The sequence below is a fragment of the Neopelma chrysocephalum genome, unplaced genomic scaffold (genome assembly GCF_003984885.1).
Source record: "Neopelma chrysocephalum unplaced genomic scaffold, ASM398488v2 Primary Assembly neopelma1_117, whole genome shotgun sequence".
NCBI lineage: Eukaryota > Metazoa > Chordata > Aves > Passeriformes > Pipridae > Neopelma > Neopelma chrysocephalum.
The window spans coordinates 290124-313116 of NW_020897779.1; the positions used below are offsets into that span (position 1 = coordinate 290124).

The window sequence follows — 22993 nt, forward strand, 5'->3', positions numbered from 1 at the left end:
GGAAGGAGAAAGATGGAACTGATAGCATATGCCTGCCCCATCAGAGCAAAGTCCTGTCCAGGGGAAGGTCCTCTGAATGCGGATCTCTCAGGTGGCTGAAAACAGGGGTGGGGACCAACTGAGTGGAGTTCAGTGCAGAGATACTACCTGTGGGGTTTTTTAGAGATGGTTAAAATTTTATGGCATTCTTGTCAGCAAGCTTCTTTGCAGGTTGGAGGGCTTGAGTGATTCCTCTGGTTATTTGCTCCTGTTAAAACACTGGTGTGCACTAGTCACACACTGTGCTATTTTGGGGTCAGGCAATATGGCTCTAATTCAACCACAAGACCAGTACACCCTGCAGAGACCCTTGTCCCAAGGGCCAGATGCACTGTCACCAGGTGGCAAAGCTGTTGTCTCACTGGCTGGGACATAAGAAGGACATGAAGTTTTTTATTGGGTCCAGAAGAAAACAAATGCACAAAAAAGATTGATTTGCTCTGAGCTCTTTTGCTCTCAATTCGGTTGCTTGCTTCCTAATAAGAAACTCATTTTGAGATGTGCTTGCGTGTTCGTGTTTTAATTTGTCAGTAAACATCATCCTAAAGAACAAAATAGTTATATGCTGAGTCTTTGCAAACAATTTGGATTGATCTATTAGCACACTCATCAGCCCCTCAAACCACCCAGGCAGGCTCTCAGCTCCTCAATATGCGCAGGCATCCCTGCCCTTCCCCCTTGGCGCCTGCCCCCCCATCTCTGTGCAGCTTATGTGGCCGTGGCTCTGCCATCTTCTGCCCCAAAACCTTCATGCATCCTGAGCACTGCTCTCACCAGTGTTGTGACAGATGACTTATCCTGGCATGCCTTTAGATAAGGACAAGTAACACGCCTGTCTGGACACTGTGGACATTGTGCTCCGAGGAGCTGTGCGCCCTCAGCCACAGCCCTCCCTTCCCTCTCAGCAATGCCATTGTGCAGCCCAGCTCTGCTGTCCTCACACTGCACAGCTCTCACACAAATTCACAGCCCTGTCACAGCATATAAGGCAGAAAAAACCTCAGTTCTGCGGGGAGTCTGGAATGAATCGAGCTGCAGTGAGCAGGGGAGAGACGCCCTGGTTTCATGGAGAAGAGGAGCCTTGATCTGAGACAAAACTTGTTACTTTGGCTCAAGCAGGTAGGGAGCAGGTTTTACCTGGCACCAGAGTCTGCATAGGAATCAAGTGTTTGCTTGGTGCAGTAGATTTCCATTCGCACTTCAGGTTTGGTTATGGAAATTTATCTTCCTCCTCAGCTTAGCCTGGGTATGTGACAGAACCTAGGGGAATAAGATATCGCCCCTGCATAGGGTAAAAATAATGTAAACAAAGTCAGTATTAATGCCCCAGGCACAAATCATCCTACCACAGGGGAAAGGGATGGAAGCATAGCAGGAGATTTACCTGACTCATGAGCTCTCCAGTGACCTGGAACTCAGGAAGAATCATACAAAAACCTGAAAATGGGTCAGTTTAGTAGGGAGGATTGTAACAGAGCAGTGTGGGAGTGTTGGGTCAGAATCAGTCTGAGCGTGAACTGGACAAGAATTAGATGGGAAGGAGATATTCTGGACGTTAGCAATGCAGAGAGAGAAGGGGAAGGTAGCTAAACAACAAACTCTATCAAGAAGCAGTGGATGTTTGTGTTGATGAGGCCTGCAAGTGTAGGACAAAGATGATGTAATCTGCCTGTCCCCAGACCCAGAAGGCATACTGAAATCTAGCCTCACGTTATAAGGGGAATGCATGAGGGGCTCTTACCAGTCCCTCTGGAAGGTTTCATAGGCAATAGGTGACGTGCAGGCAAGCTCAGAAGCTGCCTTCAAAAGCAGCTCAGCTAGATTAGGTCTGTTTTTGTACCTAAATGAGCCTAGAATAAATCAACACATTATTTGTAAGTACCTCAAAGATAACAAGGAGATGAATAACAGCCAGCATATATTTGTCAAGAACAAATCTTATCAAGCCAACCTAATTTCCTTTTATGCTAGTCTTTTGGGTAAGGGAGAAGCAGTGTCATCATATCACTGAGCTTCAGAAGGGCTTGTAATGTTGCCTAGTTCAGTACTGTCATAAGGAAGACCTGGCTAAATGGGCCACTGGGGTGATGGGATCTAACCCGTCTGGAAAGAGAAATGTGTCATTGGATAAGGGGTGAAAAGGTGTTCAGTAGGTTTGTGTCCTGAAACAGAGATTGTTGGGCATGGAAAAGAGAAAATTGGTGTCTTAACTTGCAGATAGAAAGAGTATAGAGGTTGGAAGTGTTTATGAAAGGTCAGATGGGGATTTACAGAGATGGGCTGTGAATTAGTTTGAAGAGAAGACACTGTAAAGTGTTTGTGCAAGAATAGTCATGTGCACAAATTCAAGTGCGAGGGGAACAACCAAGTTGAGGGGGTGCCGTTATGACCTGGCAGCCAAATCTGAGCTCACAACATCATGCTCTTGCAATGAATAAGACAGATGTCATTCTGAAGATATTCAAGCGGGTGGTAGCCATCCTTGTGCTCTCTGCTCAGCTGTGTCCAGCTCTGAGCAATCTGAACACTGAAGAGGTTAAGAAGAGTGCAATGGAAAGCACAGAAAATGACTGGTGATCTGAGAAACATGACCCAAGGTGAGAAACTGCAACTGGTGCTGTTTAATTTAGAGAGAGGTATAGGGAAGGTATAAGCCTTGAGCTTGGTAAAGGGCAATAAGATATTCTCTGTGTCTTCAGGGTCTTGAGGAAGCAGCAGAAGCAATTCAGATTAGTCAGCAGGAAAATTTCCTCGTAGTATAAGAAGGTCCACTCAGAAGGAGCTTGTGGGACTGGGTGACCTCTGTTGACAGCAGGGAGCAGCTTAGAAGACATTGCCCAAAATGATACCAGATGTAATGTCTCTTTCAGGACACGTTGGGTCAGATGAGGTCTTGGCAACTCCTCCTCTCCTGTTGTTATGTGCTAGCCAAGCAAAAGTGTCCATTATGAGAGTTGCACTTCAGTCAGGTGGCCACCGTCCTGCATGGTCTTCTGCCACAAACATGTGATGGGATGGCATGCAAAGCAACCTACAGATGGAGCAGAAAGACCAAGCACATACATAACATGCAACTTTCACAGGTTCCCTGGGGCCACCCACTCTGGGCTCTTTGCTCACAAGGGATATCTGGGACAGGGCCACTGCTTGCCTGCTGTCCGTGTCCTTTGCTAATAATTAGATGCAAACCAAGCTTCCCTGCAGGAGAGCCCTGTCCCCTTGGGGGAAGAAGCAAGGCTGCACAGATTAAGGAAGCTAATTAGAGGGGAAGAGAGCATTGGTACCGAAGCCCCAACAGTAAACTTTGAAATCTAGATAAGGGAGCAGTATTTAATTATATACAATTAAAACACCGTATCTCAGCCCCTTGAGAACTGGCAGTCTTGGAAAGCCCTCACAAAGGTGCTAATGAACAGATCTGAAGGCAGCAGTGGGCTAGGAGCTGTGCTTACCAAACTTTACCTGCGAAACACATCTAAAGAGAAGAGCTAGGAAAATTCCCTTGGAACACTGTCTCCTCATTCCTGTGTGACATCCTCCCTCTCCCAGAGCAGGTAATGGAAACCCAGGTCTTGGGAACTGAAGGGGAGATTGCTCTGCTCTTACCTGCAGCTGAGCAAGACCATTGCAGACACCTGTGCAAGGAGAGGCTATCCTAACAACATAGGGAAAGTTGGAGAGGGTTGTAAATACTTAGTCTGAGAAAGATAAACAGTCTTTGTGCCCTTTTCTCCCAACACACAGGAGAAAAACCTCCTGCCAGCCAGCTGTGCCTGCCAGCTAGGAGTGTCCTGGTATCTCCAAGGAGGACCATGCCAATGTTCCCCTATGCTCCACAAATCCTGCAAAGTTATCTTGGTTTTTTTTCCTTCAAGTTCCCTCTAGGCATTAAAGCAGCTACTTCCCCTCCCAGCTCCTTTGCTGCTTCACATACATAGTCCCTGACTTCTGATCCTTTCACCTGTCCTCTTCAATCCAGGAGGACCATTTGGTTTCCCTGTAAAGTGCCTGCCTTATGTTTTAACATTCCCTATTGCACTGTTCCGGCTGAGATAGCAAGCTTTGTGGACTGCAGCAGTAGCTTTTATCCCATAGCTGCTGATGGGTGTTAATGTAGAACATCCAAAAGCTTGGATGGATTCATATAATTTGGCAGAGTAGAACTGCAGAACCAGCCTGAAGTTTTCCAAAATTCCTCTTCCTCAGCAACTTCAAACCCTTAAGGAAGGCTTTTAGTTCAGCCTTGGGTGCCAAACAAAGTGGTCCCTGTTTTAATTTGTAAATATAAAGTGCCAGAGGGCTTCTACCCTCTGAAGGCAGTAGCTTCAAAAAGCACAAGTGAAATGCCAGGGCTCCTTTTCCTGCATCCTTGTCTCCTGTCCTTGTTGAGGAACACACCTAGCACAAGGTGCGAGCTGCAGGTTGTACCAGGGTGGGGGAAATGGGCTGGAACCTCAGGCAAGGGGCCATAAACTGGTGCCGACCTGTTGCCTGACAAAGGGCACTGAGACCTTCAGCACTGGCCAGGGGGTTGCCAGTCACCCAGAGAGTCTGAGAGAACCCATATAAACAGTGAGAAGACCCAAGACGAAATATCACCATTGGACCAAGAGGCACATGTAAGGAGTATAAAGAGCATGAGAGGAAGAGGCACGCAGACTGTAAGGGTACAAAAGCCAAGGGATTCCTTCATTGACCCTGGAGGCACCAGCTCAAGCTGTTATGGTGTCCCTGCACCACGATTAAATTACTTGATTCAGACATCTGGGACTCTGCTACAGGAAACCTGGGGTCGACCCCGTGAGGGAATCTTGTCTGACAGTGAGTGTGGTGTGTGGTGGGAGCCAAGAGGAGCACCTGTGGGTTCACTGGAGCTGCCCACCACGAAGGCGCTTCAGTCCCAACAGTTTAAATCTTGGGTGGTGCATGTGTGACTCCCAGAGTGGCTCCTGAATGGTCAGACAGGAATGTTTCCTTAACAGTCTTTTGCCTGGTCTTTGCCCCCACGTTCTGTTTGGCGCAGAACCTTTCTCCTTTCAATGCGCAGAGCCCATGAGTCACATCTGTGATGTTGTCACAAACAGCTTCCCTGGTGATACAGCTGCTTAAAATGTTACAAGACCTGAAAGTGATGCCAGTGCCATTGAGGTTCATTTTATTTGTCTGAGCCTTTCTGATCGTGTTTTCCTCTGCTGTGCCAAGAGCTAAAACCTCAGGGTGTGCTTCACTCATTGTGTTTTAGGTGAAAATTAAATTTCTTGTTGAATTCCAGAGCTCCAAGAGCTGGGATTTTAAGAAAAATTCTGACTACTATTTAGTGCCCTGTCTGGTCCTTGGTGTACCACAGAAGAATTTGCCATGCTTTGGGGGAAGAATTGCTGTCTGTTGCCAGTCCTGCAGAGCTGGAAGGCTTAAGGCCAGAGGAGCTGGAAGGCTTAAGTTGCTTCTCAATTCATGTATTCCTACATTAGTATGAATGAGCATGTTGGTCTCTTGCAAATATACAAACAGATTTCTACAAAACACTTGCTAATGAACCAAAACAGCAGTTTGTCCTTCTAGTGATTTGTGGGGAGTCAGTAAAAGACTCAACCTGGGGAGCTCATTACACTGCTGAAGTAGTGCATTTTTAGGGGAGATGCTGGGAAGCTATTAGCTGCCAGCTGTGAGGCAGGACGAGAGGCTTGGCAGTGCTGGGAGGAAACCTCTGAGAGGTGATGCCTGTTGTCTCTGTGGGCACAAGCATAGGGGCAAGACAGACAGACTGTGGTTGTGGGGCACAGGAAGTGCTCATTTCCACCTCTGTGTGCGCTGATATTGTGCTGGGGTGTTAGGTTTCTGGTGTGAAATGGAGGAGAGGAGAGCAGAGCCCAGCACCTGTGAGAAGGGAGAGCCGCAGCAGCCTACTTGAACACTTAGCCACACGCATTGTATAAACCAGAGATGACCTGGAAAATACAGTCAGACTCTCAGGGTTTAAAAAAAAGGCACTTAATCCTATACATCAAAGGGAGTGTGGCACTCTTCAGCCACTGCTCTGCTTCACAGAGGCACAGTTCATTTGTCACCTGCAGCTATTGCACAGCTCAGCTACAAAGCTAAACCACCCCATTGCCCTTTCCTCTTGGTGTGAGTAGATGGGCTTACTCACACAGCAACTGCAGCAATCTCCAAAAGGGATGCATATACCTCAAGGTGCCCATATACCTAAGGGCTGCATATGCCTATGCCTCAGCAATTAGAGTAGGTGGAAGACCAACCAGGGAAATGCATGTATGGGGATGAGGTGGGATAAGGTAAAAGGTGATGAATGCATGATGAAAATTGGAAAAGAAGGAGCGGGAGGGAAAAATGAAAGAGGGGCCAAAATCACAATGGTTCATATGAATGGTTCCTCTCTGCTGCTGATGAGCACTTCCAGAGCTGCAAAGGGCTTAGGGTCCTCTTCAGAGGGCCCCTGTCCCACCAAACCTGAGAGCAAAGTTGTACTGTTCACATTTGCAACAGGTAGTTTCAAACAGGTAGTTCGAAAAAGCTATTTGGCTCTTGCTGCAGAATGAGTTTGACATTCGTATCTTAAATGCATTGAGCTGATATTGCACAAGTTTCAGCTTCAGTGTGTTTGCAGGGAGAACCCTGGCTTGGCTCTAGGCAGCAAAGGTTAAAAGCAATGAGGAAAAGAGAATACTTCTGGCCTTGCCAAGAAAAATCACTTGCATGGTAAAAGGAGAACTAAATTGATCTGAATTTTCCTGCTGTTTGTCAGCATTTTGGTAGTCACACTCTGTGTGGATGGATACATGCATGTGAGAGAGGGAAAGAAAAAAAGATAATATGAGGAGTTCCATACTTAATATTGTGTTAACCCATTCCCTCTCAGCTAGAGCAGAGGTTTAAAAGTCCTTTGCTGTGCATGAAGGGAAATGTACTGATCTGTGTGAACATTATTTAATTAGGGAAGAAAGCTTTACCTTTCAGGAAAACTGCAACTGAATAAACCAGTTTGGAAGCATTAAGAAATTAATTGAAGTTCAGGGTTGCAGGGGGGAAATTGGAAACTTAAGCAGGGGATGCATTTCAGACCGAGTGTTTTGAAAACCCCTGCTAACAGCAACTGTGACAGAAGGTGAAGCAACAACACTTCAGCACCTCAATTTCTCTGTAAAAACCTATACATTGAAAAGGTATATATCATCAGGCAACTCGTGCAACAGCTCTTTGCAAGTAGGAATTTGCTTCTAGCACCCTAGTTATGTGATGGAAAATCCTGCAAAGGAGCAGATGGGAGTCGCAAAGCCACGTGCCATTTTTGGACCCAGAGCTCAGCATGGTGGTAATCTCCACCAACACCCACGGGGAGTAGTGCCTGCCCTCCAGCCTTTGCTGGGTACAGGGCCCTTTGATTTGTGGCATAAGTTTTATTCATTTACTTCTTTTTGAGATTAGACACATGGGCTAATTAGAGGAGAACGGGTGAGCTCAGCTAACGCATTTGAACGCGGGTAGCTTTAGGCTTGCATTTTGGTCATTAAAAATGAAGTAAAATGATGTTCTCTTTGCACCAGTTATTGTGAGCATGAGCCTTGATTTGGCAGCAGTTATCTCCCCCAACACCACTGCACTAATGACTTCTAACGCAGAAAGAGCAGTGTGTCATTAACACAAAGGGGTGGTGGGAATCTACTGTAGGCAAAGGAGAATCTGAGACAGACCGGTTTATGTCACCCCTGTAACAAATTTGGGATTAACTGGCTGAGTTTAAACCCTTGGAAGGGCTAGAAGGCACAACATTTGCTGACCCATAAGGGGAAGCACTTCCTTCATGGACATCCTCCCAAGGGTGGGTGGGTCTGGAGACATGCCAGGACAAGGATTGCTCTCTCCTGCTCCTGCCTCCATTTCTTCATCAGTCCTATCACACAGCAGGTCAGGCAGCCATGGCAATTGCAAGTGAGGAGAACCAGCGTAGGGATTTCTCTTCAGGTTTGGCAAGGAGAGGCAAAATCCAAGAAGGTAAAATCCTCCCAGGAAATCTCAGCTTGAGTCTCCTAAGGACCTCCTCTGCCTACTGGTGTGTCCAAGAATCCTGGGTGACCTTGACATTTAAGCAAGGTTTTCTTCTTTGTCCTGTGGGATGTCTCTGCTGGCTGCACGTAGATTTTATTTGAGATGGAGGCCACCAATTTAGAACATAAATGATAGGCTATAGAGAAAGGCTTCACCTCAAATTAGTCTAAACCACAGATACAACATAGCTACATAAGCCAAAGCTGCTAGGGATGGCCTGTAAAGATAATTTGGCTTACCTTCCAGTGGGACAGAGGGTGTTGGTTGTTGTTCCTACAACAGCTGGAACTTGGGAAATGTTTGTTTGAGGATTTTCCCCCACAACTTCCTTTTTGCATTTTCTGCTCTCAGTGAAAGTGAGGAAAATTGGAAACTCCACAGAAGCATACCTGCTTTTCATTAAAAAAGCTGGAGGAGGAGAAATCACATAGATTTAGAGGGATTGTTGGCTTGTGTTTTACAGAAGACACCTGGTACAAAATAGAATGTCAGTCTTGCCTACTTCAGTTCCTGATGACAGAGATTGACATTGCAGTGCTAACACTGAGTGACCTGCAAAGATTTACTGTGCTGGGAGGGCCCTGGGCCATGATCCTGCTGTGGGGGTACAGTCACATTGCTGGAGGTTATGTTGTAAGGGAGGTGGATGTTTGCTTGCATACTGTGATAGTGGAAATGGCTCACATCTCTTGAGCTGCAGAACAAAATTACCTTCAATTTCTTCCTCACTCGCTCTGTGCCTTGTAGCAGTGTTCTCCAAAGGTGGTTGCAATGCAGGCATAAATAAAATTCAGCATGCACTGGGACTACACATACCTGGAGCCATAACAGAAACCTTAATGAGTTAAATCAGAGCTTTTATTACCTAATTTCTCATTGTCAACCAGTTTCTTGCACCTTTGTAGATAATTAATGTGGAGAATAGTTCTTGCCTTCTGGAAACTGGCTGCCTTTTGAAATTCTCCCATCAGAGATGATTTTCTTCAGGCTTGTACTTCTTTCTTCTCATTATCTTGTTAATGGGACTGACTCCGCCAAGTGGAGAAAGGAAAATGTATTGGCAGGAGTGCGAGGCTGATTTGCCTTTGCCTTGTCAACGTGGGCACTGAGGCCTGGGGAGCAGCTCCTGCCAGGTGAAGGGAGAATAATTCCTCTTTCTGCCAGAAGAGCTGCAAGGGTGGCTGCAGCCTGGTAGAGGAAAGCCAGCTGAGCCACAACTGGGGCTGAAAATGCCTTGAAGCAGGAGGGCTAATCATCTGGCCACCGCTCCTGTTGGTAGGCTCTACAGCTGCTCTTTCGGCAAGGGAGCTCTTTTCAAATCTCAAAAATACCAGCTTCAAGGGCAGTGCATTTTTGAAGTCTAGAGGAGTATAAAAGACTACAGATAAACTTGAAGAGTTTTCCCAAGTAGCTAAACCCCCGGGTTATATCTGTTGAAATTATTGAGAGAAGATCCAGCAAATATTTGTAACACTCGGATTTCTACTGAGGATGCTGCATATTCACATGAAAGAGTGGGTACAGCTCTTGCCTCTTCATGCACCTGGGGGGTGCTGAATGAGCCTGCACGCAAATATCACTGTGCTCTTTTGGGGGTTGGTCCTTTTCCTTTCCAACCTTGTGGCTGGGCATATCTAGCAGATGTGCCTTCCTTTTCAGATCTGTCCTTCTACATTTCCTATGCAGCGTTTGGAGCACCACGTGTTTGGCAGTGGCACGCAGGCAGGAAGCAATGTGCAGTGGTAGTCAGAGGTAGCCAGGCTTCCAAGGCATGTGGAACGAGGGTTAGCAGCAAAGGAGCTCTCACATAAGGAAGCTGGGAAGGGTCACCAGGCATCAAGGTCTCTCCTTACTACACCTGATCCCCCTCTGGGGTTGGAAAACCCCTTCTTCCCACAGAGACCGCTTGTCTTTCATCATGATGTCCCTGTTTCCACCTCAGCCTTCCCTCTGTCGCATCATTTCAGTTTCCTGTGCTCATCTTCCAAGTGTCACGGGCTCAGGGGAAGGAGGCTTGTACCCTGCCTCAAACCCAATGGGCCTGAGTCATCCTGCCCCAAAATGTGCTGTGAGTACCTACACAAGTCTAATGTTGCTCCTGGTTTGGCCTTGCAGGCTCCCTGCAGAGAGAACTGATGTCCATCAGGCTTAGTTCTCAGATGCCAAAAATTAATAAATGAGCTGTGTTTTACTAGGATATAAATCATGCCCTGGGCTGCACTGGGATGTGTGGTGGTGCACGTGCATACAGCCTGGTGCTGCCTGCAGGATGAGCTCCTGCTGTGAACGCACCGGCACTGGTTGGATAAGCCAGATAATGCAGCCTGCGTAATAATAACAACAACTGCCACACACAGTAATTACCAGCAAAAGCTATTGGGGGGGTTCTATCTCAAACAGCAGTTCTCAAACCTGCATCTCCTTGCTTACCATCACTGCAAAGAGGTTTGCTGTGTCCGATGGTTGTTTCCACCCCGGAAACTCACCATTTGTTGTGGCACAGCTGGCTGGCATTACTGCTGCTTGGGTGCTGACAGAGACCAAAATTTGGTTGGTTGGTGGTTTCATGACCATGCCCTGCTGAGATACAGCATGAGTTACAGAAAGGGAAGCAAAAGAGGGTTTGTATTGAAATAGAAATGGTTCTCATGGTTTTGACACCCCATATGGCAGGGACATATGCAGAAATGAATTTGCTGCTGTTTGCCTAATAACAATAAGCAGGTTGGGACAGCATGTAAGATCTCACAAAAGGAAATTCGACTTTTCTGTCATAGTCTCCGTTTTTTAATTGAGATGTTCACTGCTGTTTTCTTGAAACTCAGTTGCAAATAATGGGAAGGCATTCAACTGCGATGAAAAGGAAAGGCACGTGCCTGTCAGACTGCTCTGTGAGATGTCCTGTGCAGAGGCTGATGTCTTGATGAGGACCAAGTATTGTGAGCTCCGGCTCAAGGCTTAGACATGTTGGCAAACTACTTGTCTGGTTTGCAATTAACATTATGGGTGACCTGTTAAAAGCCTACATGCAGCAGACTGAGAGCAGGAATGCCAGCTCTGCTTTTGAGCATGATGCCATCTTTGTGGTGAACAGCAGTGTCTCGGTGAGAGAAAGTATTTAATATCACAGGGCCAAAGCTGTTGATTCTTCAGGGGCCATGAACCTGTTCTTCCTCCCTGTAAGAAAAGTCTGCAATGATGTTTTTCAAGCCTGTTTTTGAGCATACATCATAGAACCATAGGATCATAGAATGGTTTGGGTTCCAATACCCTTGCCATGGACAGGGATTGCCTTCCACTAGACCAGGTTGCTCAGAGCCCCATCCAGTCTGGCCTTGAACACTTTCAGGGATGTGGCATCCAAAACCTCTCTATGTGACTTGTTTCAGTGCCTCACCACCCTCACAGTACAGAATTTCTTTCTAATATTTATCCTCCTCCTTCAGCTCAAAGCTATTACATCCCTACTCTGTGTCTCACCTAAGAGGCAACATCGCTACCCTGCCAACCACACAGGAAAGCCAGAAGCAGTGACTCTTCCAGTATTACAGTAAACCTGAAAGCCGTGAGGTAGGCAACAGTTTGCAGGCTGAAGGGGAAGGGAGGACAGAGCTGACATCTGTGGTGTTAGGTTAGCAAGTGCTCAGCTAAAAGCAGAGGAGGGAAACAGGAAAACGCTGCTATCCCAGCCAGGCTCCAGTTTGTGAAGAAGGACCTTGTGCTAGGCTGTGTACCTCACACTGGGGAGGAAGCACCTCTATGAGTAAAGCTCTGCAGTTCATTCATTTCCTGCTGCTGCAGGAGGACACATGGGAGGGGTCTCAAAAACAAAAAGAAATTTAGAACTCCTTCTCAAAGGGTAAGTCACAGTCACTGGTAGAGTCTGAAGCAACATGTTTCAATGCCTTTTGATTTTCTAAGTCCATTTTCATGTAGGAGTTGTTTCTGCTCTCTTTTTTGCAAGCCTGAATACCAGAAAACACCATTCCCCTGTTCACCAGTGAGTGTCTTGTAAAATGCCCTGCCTCGGCTTGGCAGTGCTTTACTGTGGGAGTGGAGTGGGTCACCCCATGACTTTGCAATAGTTAATAGTGCTTTATAACTCCCAACTGCTGTCACAGGCACATGAGGCTGGGGGATGTCTCTATGCATTTACAGAATGCTGCACCCTGTCGTACACGTGGCTGTGAGTGTGACATGCTGAGACATCCCTGGGAGAGCAGAGCTGTTAATGCTACAGCGTGACAATCATACTTCAAAGCTAATTGATGATACGGGCTTGCTAATTTTCCAGAGGTTAATGGATCTTCTTGGAGCTGTGTGTATGAGGATTGCTAGGGACTTAGCATCTTTTTCTCCCCTGTGGAGTTCTTTGACCATATATAGCCAAGGTATCAACTTACAGGCCTGGGATTTCAGCTTTCTGTTTAGATTTCAGATGAAAGGCTGCAGTTGGAAATTACTGTTATAAATATTTCCTGCTATCTGGTAGCAAGGCTGACTTCAGTCCCTTCTAAGGAATTCACCATAATTATCCTTTACAACAGCTGCAATGAAAACTCTGTTCCTGGCAAAGGCCGGTGAATGGAGCATGTCCTCCAGCTGCCCCAGTGGGATGGAGCTGCACCACGCACAGGAGAGCTCACCGGGGTGTCCTGGGTGAGGGCAGAGCCCTGCTGTGACCCTGGCTGTGGTGTTGCCGGCCTCGGCACCCAGTGCTGCAGCTCTGTTGGTTTGCTGTGGGACCGCTGCTAGGGCAACACAAATGTGTGATGTCACGCGCTCCAGCAACTCTTACAAGCCAAAGAAAGCACATGCAAAGCCCGTTAGTGATGTTTTTAGGCTGTCTGCAAGCACAGAAAGAGGGGAAACTGTTGCCTTTGCAGTCTCGAACGTGCCTGGTCGCTTTCTCCTTCCTGGCAGAGCACTGCTGGCCATAGGCTGGCCAAGGGGCTGGTGGAGTGGCCAGGGCTAGGTCAGTTTGCAGAAGCTGGGGTTTGAAATGTGGATGAACCTCCTTTGCCCCGTCCTGAGGCTTGCAAAGGAGATGGAAGTGGTCGGTGGAAAGGGCAGCCTGCAGGTAACTTCTGCTGCGGCCACATAGGGCATGGGAGGTGGGACTGGACAATCTCCACATTGTGGGAGCCAAGGGATTCACCTGGGCCCTGCTCTCTGTTGGCCACCAGCGAGTTCCTAGAGTCAGGGAAGGAAGGGAAGTAAGTGCCATCCAGCTCACCATTGAGCTGTCCTTATTTCATGAAAGAATGTCTCCCCTTGAGTGCAGCCAGTGCAGGGCACAGGCTAGACATTCCTGGAGGAAACTTTCTGTGATTTCCATTCCTAGGGAAAAGCAATGAGTGCAGTGGGCATTTGGGGCCATCATCACTCATTTGAAGAAGCCCCAGGACAGAAGCCTGGGTAAGTGCTTTCAGTCTCATGGCTGACTGACCAGTTTTTTGTCCCAGTGCTCAGAGTAATAGGAAGGAAAAGGGTGTCACCCTGCCCAGGACTCTTCCTTTTGCATTTTCCCCTTTATCTCTCTCTCTCATCTACCTTTTAAAATCTCTTAATGTATCAAAACCCCACATCAAACCAGCCAGAGCTGCCACAACATGCAAAAGGGCTAAAAAAAAAAAAAAGTGCAGCAAGATCAGTTAGAAATCCTGACTCCCAGGGCCTCTGAAAATTTGGGCCACAGAAATGCTGCACAGTTGTGCAATTTAGTGCCTCTGAAGAAGAATAAATTTGCTTTAAAAAAAAAAATCCATCAGCATATTGCATATATTTATAGTTAGCTGCAAGCCTTTCCAGTGAGAACTTTTAGAATTTATTTTAAATTAAAGTGACTAGCATGACATACCAGTACTTAGCCTTTTAACAAAACATTTTAGTCATATAAATACAGTTGCTATTATTAAACTCTAGAGAAAGCTAGCAAGCTGCTCCAAATAACATCCCTCTGGTTTGCCTGTCCGACCTCTTCTGTTCATAGCCAGAACCAAGATATTTGAACACCTTGTTGGACATCAGGGGTTCATTTTATTTTCTGCTTCCTTGATGGCTTTTGAAGCTTGTTTTAAACTTTTGATTCCACTTTCGCTTCTTCTTTCTCTCCTCCTTTCCATTATGTTACTTCTTATAACTTTTTCCTCTTCCTTCAGGCTTTTTTATCATTTTCCTCCCCCTCCCTCATTATCCAGGGAAGCCCAATTCCCAGTGGTACTTTCTGGCCTTCTTTCTGAAAGCATCCAGAAACGTGTTTGCTGGATCAGTTGCCGGAACTGACTTTAAGGACAGAACAAGTTGCCTTCTGGGTTAGCAGAGAGTAGGGGTATTTCTGTGCATTGAAAACATGCCTGTAGGTGAGATTTTAGGAAATCTCTGTCTGTTTATCCTGTCTATATTTACATCTTTCAGAAGTGCCTAGCAAGACCAAATTTTGATATTCCAGAGTAAATAACACTAAACACGTTGCTGACTGAGTGGCAGACAGATTTTGACCTGTGATCAGCACAATGCAGGGAGGGCCTCCTTTTTGGGGACCTCCCCATCAAAGAGCTGTCTATAAGTTAAAAAACAAGTAACCAACGACTCGGTTTATTCCCATCTCTTCCACATTAGCCTTTACCCAGTTCATTTCCTAACAAAAGCTGAGCAGCTTTTCCTCATTACAGCTTTTAAGCCTGCATGGCTGCTAAGAGAGGGAGGATGCAATAAATCATCCAGTCAATTAACAAGGGGCTTTCTCCTTATTTGTAACATCCTTTCAAAGCAAATGAGTATGACTGCTAATGAAAGGAAGCATATGCAATAGTTTAAAAATAGGTGTCTGAGGTCAGTGAGGAAAATCTTTGCCCTGCTGTGTGTAGCCGGACCTGGCATCCAGCATCTCCAGTTTGCCTGATAGTGTGAATGGGAACCCCTGTGCAAAGGGGCTGCTGCCCCTAAGTGTCCCTCTCAGCTCCTGTTCTCCAGCACAGGCATCATGTAGAGAAAACCAGCCTGCTTCTGCTTGTGTTCCCGTACTTGTCCAGCAGCGGCCCTTTGGCATTTACCCAGCCCCGCCTGGCTCTGCTCGATCTGAAATCATCCTGCCTCTGCTGGGAACCCCCCTGCTTGCCAGTCCTCTTGGTGCATGCAGGGTCCTTTTTACATGGTGTGTTACCAGCTGTCCTGGTGCAGTTTAACCACAGAGCAGGTCCCCGAGAGCACACACGTCAGAGGGGTTACCCCTCTTTGTCTCTGCTGTCCTTCACCTCCTCTGCAGCTGTGCCTCTAGCTGTCAACATGTGGGCCACATGCTTTTGTACTGTCCCCCCACAACCTTTTTAGCACTCTCCCTCCTATGCATCATCTCTCCACTTGCTCACTCCCAGCATCCACAGTAGCTTATTGCTTCAGTATTTCCACATCCAGTGGAATGCCAGCACCATAAATCTTGCCTTTGCAGGTGAGAAATGGAGGCACGGGAGTCTGGGACTAGCCTGCAGGAACCTAGTTGCATGTATTATTGCTGCAACTCCCCTGCCAGCCAGTGGGCTTTGGGGGTGAGCTTTCTGAAATTCAGCAACCCACAGGTGGGATTTGAATCTGCTGGGAGGAGAAAAAGAGCAGCTGTGTCCTAACCCCAGCCTCCCCTTGCTGGCTTCAGTCGACGAGTGTCTCCTGAGGGAAATCAACAGACCTTCACAGCGTTTCTGATGTGTTTTAGGGTTTTCTGGACCGAAAAGCTGGGTTCAGCTCTGGGTTCACTGCATTTCAAAGCTGGAATAGAACCTCATAGGTTTGGGGCATAGTTTTTTTTTTAAATAATTCCTTGAGATCTTTTGTATTGCTTGGCACGTCCCTTCCTGACAGTCTATGTCTCTTAATGTGCATTATGAGGGAAAGCCAGGGCAGCTGCTCATGACTTGGAGGTCCTGAGCCATGTACCTGGGAGACACAGGGCTCTCCAAAAACCTATGAGCATTGATTTGATGGTCCAAACAAGGGCACATCTGTATCAGGCTGGATGGACAGGATACTGGACAGCAGAAACAGAGGGTATCACTGTCCAAAACAGTGTGGGTCCATGGTGTTTCCCTGCAAAGCCAGGATTTTCTGTCTATGATATGTAGTGGAAGTAGGAAAGTTTAAGATTTTAGCGTTTATCTTTCTCTCCAGCATGGGACATTGAGAGGTATCAGGAGCATTCTCTGAATGTAATTTCTGTTTGCTTTGTCCTTATTCCAGGTTTTCTTTCCTTTTTTTTTTTTACTGCTCTTAATTCTGACAATTTAAAAGACTCTAAGTGTTATGCTTCAGAATGAAAAGCAAACAAACTTAGTTATGCTCTGAAAATAGCTGACACTTTGCAGTGATTCCCTCTGTCCCTGTCTGAACTGGTCACTTTGGCCCATCTCAGCTCTCCTGCCCTGAGCTGCTGCTTTTCCCCAGCTCAGGAGCACCCACATGCTCACACTCATATGCTTCCCTTCTCACCACAAAAAATGGGGCCTGGCAATGCTACTGCCAGCATGATTAGGGCAGTAATCCTTAATAACCAGTAACCAGGAGATAGACAAACACTCAAGCAAGTATGGGGCAAAAAAGTCATTTAGTCCCTGTAACAATTACTTTATTGTTGGGGTTTTTTTAGCCTGGAGGTTTTCTAGTCCTGTTTTTCTGATGGTTCAAGAGATAAAAAAGCCATATCTGTAGTTTCAGTAATCGCCCAAATAATTGCATTGGTTGTAAACTGCGTGGTAATGAGCATGTGTACAACTGTGATGCAGAAAGCAGAGCTAAATCTGGCTGAGAGTGCCAAGCAATATGCACTGCAGAAGTAATGATTATTAATAGTATGTGTTGACTTAGGCTGATAATGCCCCAGAGCTTTCATTCTCTGTATCTCACCAGCAGGAGACGGACACTTGGTGCGGAAGACAAATACCTTGTAACTAGGAAACTGCCTGTGCCTGTACTTCCTGGGGGCAGCACGTCCTTAGAGACAGCATCTCACCAGGATGGAGCCCTTGGGGTATATCCTGAGCATAGGGAAACCAAAATATCAGGGCAGGGGAGGGTGGCCTGTGTCCTTACAATTTTCTTTGCATAAAAAATTCTGGAATTGTGTTTGGATGTGACAAAAGGAGACACAAAGCATGGTGCACATTTGTCTCTGGGGAGGACTCTTGTCTGAGTTAATTATTCCCATAACCAGAGATAATAAGTGCTGAGCCCTATTTTTGGAAACAAATGCAAGGTGAGCTAGTGAAATATTAAATAGGAAAAGTTATTACATCATCTGAAAGGTAGAGCTCATTGAAGAGGGTGAAAAGAAATTTAAGTGGAAAAAATACAAAAAACCTCAGTGTTGAAATAAGAAAATGCTAGAGTAATCCATTAAAAATCCCCAAACCAACCCAAAACCTAGTATCTTCACTTTATCTTTGCTTTCTGGCTCTTATTCAATCTTTCCAAACAGGACCACAGGGACTGTCAAGTCTCTGGGAGGGGTGGTGAAGAAATTCTTTACTTACTTTCTTTAAACTGCTCTCTTTTTCTACTTTCCATCTTTTCCAGAATTCCTTGGGTTTATGGAAAGAAATCTCTGATATGGCAAAAGTAAAAGTAAAACCATGACTGTGGTAACTTGTAGCACTTCAGAATTTAGAAAGCTGTTTAGCAAAGAGAAGTAAGAGAGCAGTCTTTCTTCCTCTGCATTTTTTGACAGTTTTGAAAAATTAATGAAAAGCTGGAAGGAAAGTAAAAGAAATGGGTAGGAATCAGCACGACTGAGGATGTAAAGTAATGGTAGGGAAATAGATATTTCAAGAACAACAACAACAATAATAATAATAGAGATATAATAAGAACACTGAAAATAATACTGTAGAAATTAGTCTGGAGAAATGTGGTATTCAAACAATTTGTTTAGAGGATAGAGGGGGCTTGACATTTTCAGAAAATAATTATGTGATAAGTTTTGGGTTGTGAAAAAACTTTTAACAAGATATTTTTGGACAGGTCCGATAGTACACACTATTCCTCTACAGAGAATTGCGGACATTTAGATGACAGAAGGAAATTTTCCTTAAGACAGAACTGCAAGTGGCCTCTACTCAAATGTAGGGGTCTATGCTGCCTTGTTTAAAGATTTGAGATCCCTAATATTCAAAAGGAAAACTGGGAAAGACTCCAATCATAAGGGCAATTAGTACCTCAGGTATGAAACTTAGAGCCAGAATTGTCACAAAGAAAGGTATTTCTCATTGCAGGGCACTACTCATACCACGTGAGCTGGAATTACAGTTGGTAAAACAAACAGCTAAAATGTGATCTATGGTATGTAGAAAACTGGTCTTATTGCACAAAGTGGTGATTTTAAGGGATTGTGCCAAACACCAGGGTGCAACTTAACATCATCAGAGCTCAGGAAATACCACCTGCAACTCAGGGGCATTGGCATTTTGTTTAGTCAAAGCTTTCATAAGGATCTTTCTATCCATCTTGGCCTGGATAAGGCCTCTGAGGCACTTTTTGGCAGTGGAGAACTGTTTCTTATGGGCTTTCCCCTCTCTCCAAGAGTGGGGTAACTGAACCAGTGGTGTCCGTGGCATAGCAGCAGGTCATGTAGGTGGCCTTCTGCCTCATGCTGCCCCACCTCCACATCACAGCAATTCCTGCAGGAACACTGCTTATGCTGGAGAGAGCAGCCTCGTCTTCCTCGCTTGGAGTTGAGAGAAATGTCCTTGCTGACATTTTTTTTATGGATGGGAAGCCATTAGAGAATCACATTTGCACTCTCCTTCCAGGCTTAGTTCAGAGCACACAGATGTGCTGACATAGAGTGAGATACAAGAGATAAATGTGACCTTTACCTTCCTCCTGACTCATCCATCTTATCTACTACTAGAGGAACTGGTTTCATTGCAGGACTGGGGTGAACAGGGACCTTGGCAGCTGAGCTCTCCCAAATCTGATCTGTAAGAGGTGGAGGATACAACCACAGACACAGTACAACTACCTCTTCCCTTCTGGGTATTTAACAAGAAATGACTAAAAACCTGAGAATGGAGCACTAAATAACTAAGAACTGTAGTAGTAATGGTGGGAGGAATATATATTTTTGTTACTTACACTTGTGAACAAGTTTCTAGAATCACAATACATGTACCCATAGAACTAAAGGATCATTTGGGGAGCTAGGGAACAAGTGCACTCTTTTAAGAATGATCATATTTGAGGATAGGTGATTGGTCAGGCATCCATGGACTTCTGTCCTGACAGGTCTTAGGAAGTGGTATCATTGGTTTTCTCAAGTTGAAAACAACCGAAATTGCTTTTGTTGCAGAGTAAGTGGTTTGGATCTCATTTTCCCACTGCATATTGTACTTTGTAGACTAAAAAAGACATGAGAAATAGAAGTGACTGATTTTTCCATTCCTTAAGCTGCCTCCATGTGGGTTGATTGCTCAGGGGATTTCAAGGCAGACTGAAACACAGACAAATGCTGGCTTCGTGTACGCTCTTAAATATTGCTGTGTTTTGAATTTTATTAGAAACTTGGCAGGCTTTTGCTTGAGCTCTAACTGCCTTTTCTGCCTTCACTTTATCAGCTGCCATAATTTTAGATGCACAACCACAGTGTGCAACCATATAGCCCAGCACGCATGAGCAAGGGAAGCACTCTAAAAACATGTCTGGTTAAAGTACTTGTCAGATTAGTAGCTGTCAGCCAGGGTAAATTAGACCCAAAATGGTACACGCACAAGTGAGGAAATCCATTCTTCAGCATGCCTTGTGCTATCAGTCCTGCTGTGCTTGGACAGGAAGCTTAACCCAGGAAAAAGTAAGGATCTTCTCTCAGTCGTATTCCCGTAGTTCTGCCCAAAGACACCTTGGATATATAATATACTTGAGGGCACATATATTCAAAGGAGAGGATGTGATAAACCCGCACATCTGTCAGAAGGTAAACACAGCCTTATGATCTTTCTGAGCTGACTGCAGCTCTAAATCTGCCGATGAGGCAGACATAATTCCTTGTGCGAGACACTGAAGACAGATGTACAAATCCTAGTTTAGAATGGGAAGTAGGTATTTTTCCATTGCTCCAAAGAAGCCTTTGACTTGTGAACTCAGTGCCTTTTTTTGGTTTTGCTGCAGTATGTCCTGTTTAGGGTCCAAAATACAGAATAGCAGGTGCTCCTGAATCTGGCTGATTAGGTCTCACAAATGATTGGGAATGTGGACGACATGAGCAAGATGGGGAGAAGAGATGGATGCAAAACTTGTGGAAGGAACCCAGATCCTTTGGAGCAGCACCTGTCCTCAACACTTTGATGACCTAAAGGCAGGAGAGAATAAAAGCTGATTGATAACTGATGATGATGCTATTAATGTGACGAGATTGTTTCTTGAGCATGGCTCATGTTTGGGAGACATTGGCAGCTTGCCACCTGCAAGGGAGATATTTGTGGTCTCCATCAGTGCAAGAGGAAGAAACTCCCTGTTTGCTTTTTGCTTCCCACACAAAGAGATCCTATGCTGGCTGGTGTGAAGATTCTCCACTTGTGAGGAACTGAAATGCGCCTCTCTGCAACAACTTGATTTTCTATGGGAAAGATAGCTCTGCTCACCGTAAATTCTGGTGCTGCAAAATATCCTTGCCTTGGTTTTCCTCCAGCACAGAGCAAGCCTTAGTACTTGCTGAGTGGGATTCAAGGAAGTGCTGAAGACCAGACTGTGACTGGTGGGAGATGTTCTACTGGACATCCCATGTCCTGTTCTGAAGTGGTGCTCGAAGGAGTGCCAGTTATGGACTGTAGCAAAAGCTCATTTATTCTGCAGTACTGAAATGGGGGTCTTAAGTGGATTAAAAAGCTATGCTACATCAACCCTCAGCTCTCAAGTCTCAAGTGACCAGCCATGGAACTCGTCTGCATCAGGAGAACAGGCAGTTCTGCTGACTCCAGGTCCATGCTGGCATTAGCCTCTCAGTCAGGGTGAAACCTTACAGGAAGACAGTGTGGGTTTGATGCTGGTTGGGCAGTTTCAGTGTTAGGCTGAGGCCTCTTCTGTAGCCTGGCAGCCCTCAGTCCCATACCTGAAGCAGCAAGTCAGAGGCACTCACCTGTATCGTCTTGTCCCCTGATCCTGACGGCAGGACATTTGGGGAGAGCAGAAATCTGTTTGCCTGCTGTTTTCTTTCCCTGTGGATGCCAGTGCAAATGGCATCGCCTCAGGCACAGTTGTGGGGGCACAGTTGTTCTTTAGGGCACTGCAACACAGACCTGCCTTGGGGAAAGCAAGGGCTTTGCCTCGTGTGGCTGCCATCGCTCTCTGAAGCAGTGGTTTCACCACACCCACGGAGAAACACCAGGGAAATTACCCAGGCTTCCAGGCAGTCTATGAAAATGCCCATGTCACCCAGTCTCAAGATGGAGCAATAACAAAGTGGGGAAAGGTAATCTGTACCCAGAGCTGTTTTAATAAGTGAAATTGAAAATAAGTCACTGCAGATGTGGCGGCTCTCATCTATGCTCATCCCCTCATTCTACTTTCCTTTCCATTTGCTAATTCCTCTGCCGCAACACACTATTATCCTGGTTTACTACCCAGCTGATGGAAGCTGGAATAGTCTCTGATTCTGCCTTGGAGAAGAACTACACTGGAACAAACCAACTGTCTTAGCCTGGGAGAATAAATTAGGAAACGAGGAGAACTGGAAAGCCTGACACTTTTGATGTTGCAGAACGAGGTGTACCTAACTGAGCAAACAGGAGAGCCCACAGCACTTTGGCATATTTGTGTGCCCCTGCCTCCCTGTGACCACCTGGAAACTGAAAGCCCACTGTCATGATGCCAAAAGGCAGCCTCCCAGAAAGGGGGTCTTTATGGGCTGCCCCCCCCATCATCCCAAAGAAGTTAAAGCAAGGTCTGAGAAAGCATCTGGGTGCTGGAGACCTCAGGAGAAGTGGCTCAGAATAGAAACATTTTGCCTCACCACAGCCCTCTTGGAAGCCATCTATCAGCTAGGAAGGGTTTGCTTCCCTCCCCTTACTGACAAACCCTGGCTGTAGAGCAGGAGAAACCAGGGTTTGCACACTTCCCTGGGCAGTTTTCGGGTTCTTGCATGAAGGGCAGCTGTTTGTGCCTTGTTTTTTGCCCACAGAGATGTGGCTCTTTGTTTTGAAGCAGACAGACAAAGGCAGCAAAGCGCAGATGTTTCATGGTCACGAATTTGGAGGGAAGACTGGACTATGCTGTTATTTTGCCATGCCTTGGGAAGTCAGACTGCTCCCTAGGTATGGCTTGGTGTGCTCCTGGTCTAGCATCCAGCTGGCCTTGCTTGCACTGCTGTGCTTGGTAATGTCAGCTATGGCTCAAGAGCTGCCGAGTCCACTCTCACACCCCACACTCCAGCAGGGCCAGACAGCCAGTGGCTGCAGAGACTCCCACCTGCAACCAGCTAGGACCAATGACAGCAAAGAGTTTTTTTTAAACTATCATTAACAATTTGATTGCTTTAAGTTATTTTTTAATAAAGAAGATCCCAGGCATTTCTGTCATCTTTCACAACAAACCCTTCTCCCCTAATAAATAGATGATTCTCAGGGTGCTGTTATATGGCTGTTTGTGGCATGGTTAAAGCCAACCCCTTAAGGCTTAAAATCAGCTCTGGGTAATGCTGAAACCTACAGAGAAAGAGGTGCTGGAACAGCAGGGCTGCCTGAAAATGTCATAGAATGGAGTTCCACTTTGGGGCTGCTGGTGAAATCTGCAGCCAAAAGCCTGCCTGCTGCTGTCGAGCAGGAGCCAGATGAGCTTGTGGGGGCTGAAGGATGTCGTCTATGCTGCATTAGTCAGCAGAGAGTTATGTGAGAGAGAGATGAGTTTCAGG

General features: G+C 46.0%; 1 protein-coding gene and 1 long non-coding RNA gene across 6 annotated transcripts in view; one reads left to right on the plus strand and one right to left on the minus strand.

Moving 5' to 3' along the window:
* The window catches only part of SLC8A1 (solute carrier family 8 member A1), a 128703-nt gene that overhangs the window by 23694 nt on the left and 82016 nt on the right, over positions 1 to 22993 (plus strand). The window lies entirely within an intron of this gene.
* On the minus strand, positions 2638 to 4970 carry LOC113974111. The gene is made up of 2 exons (XR_003536450.1): positions 4737 to 4970; positions 2638 to 3070 (listed from the first exon to the last, which is right to left on the minus strand). It is a non-coding gene; the product is annotated as an uncharacterized LOC113974111 (long non-coding RNA).